Source organism: Peromyscus californicus, unplaced genomic scaffold (assembly GCF_007827085.1).
Source record: "Peromyscus californicus insignis strain IS unplaced genomic scaffold, ASM782708v3 Scaffold_13__1_contigs__length_99412109, whole genome shotgun sequence".
In the NCBI taxonomy this organism is placed as follows: domain Eukaryota; kingdom Metazoa; phylum Chordata; class Mammalia; order Rodentia; family Cricetidae; genus Peromyscus; species Peromyscus californicus.
The window spans coordinates 90,267,661-90,273,027 of NW_026294424.1; the positions used below are offsets into that span (position 1 = coordinate 90,267,661).

The window sequence follows — 5,367 nt, forward strand, 5'->3', positions numbered from 1 at the left end:
GAGATGAGATTAAAGGAACATGCCACCACCAGGCTAGATTCAGAAATCTTACCAGGCACCTGGGCTCTACTTCTGAAAATACTGTCACTCTGGGATAAGACCCTCTGTATGTTTATAGTTTCATGAGGCAAAAAAGTTCTAACTTCAAAGTATTTAAACATGCCTCAATTATGCCCACAGGTGAGGAAGTTACTATAATTTTATAGATGGAAAAACGGATGTTTGGAGAAGTTTTAAATCGCCCAGTATCAGTAGGCAAACAGCAAGATTAGCACAAGATTTGTTTGCAATCATCTGTCCCATTCAATGTATTAAACTGCAAACTTGACAATCTGCTAAACAGAAAGCACCATTCCATGTAACACGTTCAAAACTCACAAGACTCTTGAAAAATTCATTTTGTGTGAATTATGGCAAAACCCATTTAATTCTACTTTTTTTCCTTTTTAAAGAATAGACTAGTTTCAAACAGGTTATTTGTTAAGACCGGCAACGCGACCTGGCAAGGGCAACACTAATCATAACCCACATTCCTCTAACAGTGGTTCTCAACCTTCCTAATGCTTCGACCCTTTCACAGAGTTCATGTTGTGGTGACCCCAACCATAAAATTCTCATTGCTACTTCCTAACTAATTTTGCTAGCTGTGAATCATAAACATGTTTCCTGATGGTCTTACGACCTGTTACAGGGCGGTTGATTATCTCTACCACCACTGCCACCTCCCCCATCCCAAGGTGGCAGCCCACACGCTGAGAACCGCTACTCTAAAAGAACAAGTTGGTACAAGCCTGCAATCCCGATGCTTGGAAGAGGTTGAGGGAGGACAGGCTCAAGTTCAGGGCAGCCGGCTAGGAGTGACACATAGCAGACCCAATCTCAAAGACAAAAATGAAAACAAGACACAAAGAGAATGCAAGTGCCCTTCTGTTTCCTGAATTTACACTACTGGGAAGACCTTGTTCAATGTTGCTGCCATTAAACATCTAATTCAATTTGCTGTTTTCTAAAAATAATAGTGGTCTCATCACATCTGGCAACACACAGCCAAAGAGCAAACTCTTTCATACATAATCTCACCGCCCTCAGGAGTGACCTGGAGAAAAACTGGAACAGCCTTTTTCTATCTGATTCTTCAACTGTAGTAGTTTTTGACCACCTGTATAGAAACACTAATTTTCAAATGATCCATTATTTAAAGTTTTATGTGACATTTAACCATTACAGTTCTCTTACCTTCTCAACTAAAAACAAGGTCTTTATTTAAAGACCTTCATCCAGAATAGCCTAAACTGGGGGGTAAAAAAGACAGTGCAAAACATGCATGAGTGCTATAAAAGTTTAATTGTAAGACAAAAGCACTACATTATAAACATTAAGTGATCTTTCAGAAAATAAAATTTAGTGCAAATTAAAACCTCATGAAAGCCCACTGTAAGCTTCATCTGAAGTGTAAGGAAGCCTCTACAATGGAAACAGTCCCAGTGGAATTGGTCTGGGAAGAATAAGTTCTGAAAATGGTAAACGGTACAGAGAATATCTTATAATTTAAAATGAAGTCAACCAAGTACTAAAAAAGACATGCTGATAGGTCTTAATACATAAACCTGATTGACAGTAGCATGCTTTATAGATCAGTGATTGTAGAAGTAATTTACAAGTTTCTGTTTCAAAGTTTTATTTACTGATTTAGCCATCTCTAATACTCAAAAGGCCATCTTCCAAAAATTTTAGTAAGGATTCCATTTCAGTCTCATACCAGTTGTATAAAAAATGTAATTAAACTCAATATAATCACGCCCATTCATACAACAACAACAAAAAAGGCAATTATGTAATTCCTTTTCTCAAGTATTTATTTAAAGCAGTGTCCATGACATGTTAATGTCACATTCAAGTACTGGCATTAACAGATCTCTTAAGTTCTTCCAGTATTTTTTTCCTAAAAGAAATTAAAGGCAAGGAAGTAACCTTGCCTTCAAATTCTAGAGTGCAAACAGAATACAACCAATTCAATTACAAATAGATACAAATTAACTTTTGAAGTGATGCTGCCAACATCAAGTTTCCCAAAATAGAATTCTAAAACCTTTTCAGTATAATTAATGAAAATCCCTCCCACTTTAAGTTTAAAATAACAAATTTGGACTGCTCTAACACCTTTGCTTTACACAGAATCTAATTCTCAAACACTGTTATGTACTCTTTTTTAAACTGGGGAATAAACTCAGGGCTTCCCTCCTTTAGCACAAGCCCAGCCCTAGTACAATTTCCTAAGGTCTTCCCCCTGCCCTTACAAGTACATCCTTCATCTTCCCTAAATCACATAGCTCCCTGGATCCCAAGACTCTCTACCTAAGGCCATTTACAATAAAGCTGCCACAACCAGACATCCTTAAGACTTTAAGGTGCTCAGAACAACAGGGTAAATACACAACCAGTCCAACTCAAGAGTTCAACAGCAAGACAATTTCAGTCAGCCAGTGGTTAATCAATTCATAATGCAATGGATAACTCACATCACTGCTAAGAGGGTCAAGGTACAAACAGTAGGGATGCATATTGCCTGTAGAGGATTTAAAAACTGAAGTCAGTGTGATCCCCACTACGGCCACTCACTAGAATGCTAACAATCTTGAATATTTTTCTTCCATGCTAGATGTAGGATTACTTTATAAAATATGTATCTTTGTCTTTATAGAGATATGAGCAAAAACTAGAACACCTCATGGAACAGCACGTTTATTCTATCTTTGAGCACAGGTCTTTAATACATTAGCATAGCTAATGGGAGTTTATGTGAAAAAAAGAATCCCAGGCACCACTGCGTTACAATTCACAGATGTACGTGGCCTACACACCTCTATGAAGTACATTATAATCAACCTTCTTCCAATTACTAGATTATAGGCAATTGATAGCAAATTTCAACAATAAATTGAATTTGCACAATTGTGTATTTAGCCGGTTAGAATCATTTTACCCAAGGAAATTTTCAGATAAGAGTTCTAAACTATGCTAAACTGTTAACAGCTTTAATGTGGCCAGCGGTGAATAAAAGATGTACCCTTTTTTTTTCAGCCTTGCCAAAAAAATTGGTTTAAAAAAGAAAAAAAAAATCCATCACACTATTAGGAAATCACTCCAAAATAAATTAACTTCATTATTACTGTGTTAAGCATGGACCTAGAGCCTAACAATTCAGGTTAAAACCACCCCCACATCAAAAAAGGCATTATGTTTATAGGTCAACACCAACACTGTGCTAGATACTGGGTTCAATCCTTTTGGTTGCCAAGAATCCGAATACCTCAACATCCTAAACACAGAATACAAAAAGCACAAGGCAATCTTAACTAAAGAAATATTCCAAGCATAAAAGCACACAAACTAAACAAGTTTCTAATATAGAACTTTACTGTAGTATGAAACTTAAAGACAAACTTACTCAGGGTGAGCTGCCTTCTCCACAACACACTGAATTCTAACTTGGGAGCAGCATACAATGAAGCAATTGTCATCCCTGTGCACAGAGAGTAAATACAGCGGCACGGCCTGACTCTGTAATACATACTAAGTTAAAAAGGACAAACAGAACCAACCCCAGGAAGAGAAATCAACTCATCTGATAGTGGATACCTAGTAAACCAAGATAACAAAATTGACTCAGGACAGGGTAGCCAGAAAGCTCATTGCTTGAGGGTAAGTGGGATTGGCAGTACTAACAGGTCTACCCTGAACTAAGATCAAAGCTACCTAACAGTCGACCAAGAAAGCGTTCCTGTAACTGAACTACAACTCAAAAAGAGTAATAAGTTGTCAACATTTTAAATTACCTGCTTTATTTCCCTCAGGCTTCTCACCACTAACGACCCTACACCTACAAACATGCACACACACCCATTTACTTTCCTGAAATTCTACTAAATACCAGGGATTTTTTTTAATGCAGGTGGTGGGAGGCATAAAATAAGAAGTAAGTTTAAGAGTTTATGAGCAAACGTTAAGAAAACGAGTATTCTGTGAGCATGGAGGGGATTTCAAAATACCCCTCCAGAGCCCCCAATGACCTAAGATGTGGTAGCCTAAGTAACTGGTAGACATATGGGTAGAGAACACAGGACTGGTTTAAAGTCTGAGGTCAATGTAAGACGGCCAGATCTTCCAGCAGCCAATGGACTCTCCCATCCTGGCAAGAAACTAGTATCTCTGAAGCAGTTGCAGTGGTTCTCTGGACACATCCACCTGCCTTCTTCCCTCTTTGAGATGAGAACACTGCAACTCGGGATTTTATCCTTCAGGCAGAATGGAAAACTCCAGCAAGCCTGACCAGAGAATGAAGAATAGAAGTTCATTTTTTAAAGTGTGAGCCAAGGATCACTTAGCGTCCGATGAAATTTCTGAACAGGAAGAAGTCCAAGCAACAGGATGTAATGTAAAGTGCCTTTGTAAAGTGTTCTGTCTTTAGGCTGAGTTTTTTTGAATGCCCAGGTCAGCCTTGAAATGAGCTCAAGTGATCCACTTCAGCCTTCCCACGATTGAGATTAAAGGATTATCCTGTCAGTAAAGCCTTAGAGGAGGAAAAAAGATGAAGGGCACAGGTAAGATTAATTAGAACAGGATGGAGAAGAGCATCGGAGAAATTCCAAGATGAATTGTTTTTCATTTAAATTGTAGAAAGTGGAAATTAGGAAAAAAGTTGCCCAGGGCTCAGGACCAACAACAAAGACCCAGGGGACCACACACATCCCAAGAAGTTCTTTATAAATGTGAGTGAACTACTCACATTTCCCAGAACTGAAGAGTAAGTCTGTGCAACAGAAGCCACTGCTGCTTAGACTAGACAGTTGAGGGAGAGGGTAAACCCTACTTAAAAGACTTCATGTAAGACCTAGATTCAAATTACCAACAAACTCTCAGCAAACCTCTCTATCCAACCTAACTAGGAATTAACTCCAGTGTTGAAGACACCTAGGTCTCAGCGCTGTGGGAAGACATGCAAGCCAAGGCAAGTAAACAATTTAGGAAAATAAAGGAATAATCGAGAGACAAAGAGAATTCTGGAAAGCAACTGGCTAAGACTGAAAATGTAAAATGAGAAAAACGAAGCTGACAATTAAGATTTACATAAATCCCAACAAAAGTTTAAGAAATAAATCAGTGGCCAGCGGCCAGAAAAATGTCTAGGTCAATTCCTAATAGCTAAAATGGGTCTGAGAATAGAATTTTAACTGTGACTTAATGGAAACAAAATAATCACAAAAACCAATTATTTGTCTATAATTCTTTGGAGAAAGATTTAGTCAGTTCAGGAGTATGACTTCCAAAATTAATTAACAAAATAAAATCAAATCTGAAGACAATGGC

The 5,367-nt window shown here is 38.0% G+C and overlaps 1 protein-coding gene across 6 annotated transcripts in view; it reads right to left on the bottom strand.

Annotated features, from left to right (window-relative positions):
• Window positions 1-1,325: 1,325 nt before the first annotated feature.
• Window positions 1,326-5,367, bottom strand: part of Hnrnpd (heterogeneous nuclear ribonucleoprotein D) — a 24,264-nt gene continuing 20,222 nt past the window's right edge. For all 6 annotated transcript variants that reach the window (XR_008217564.1, XR_008217563.1, XM_052735451.1 and 3 more), the window contains one exon: window positions 1,326-5,367. This exon is cut by the window's right edge and continues 1,681 nt beyond it. The gene's annotated coding sequence lies outside the window, so the exon portion shown is untranslated.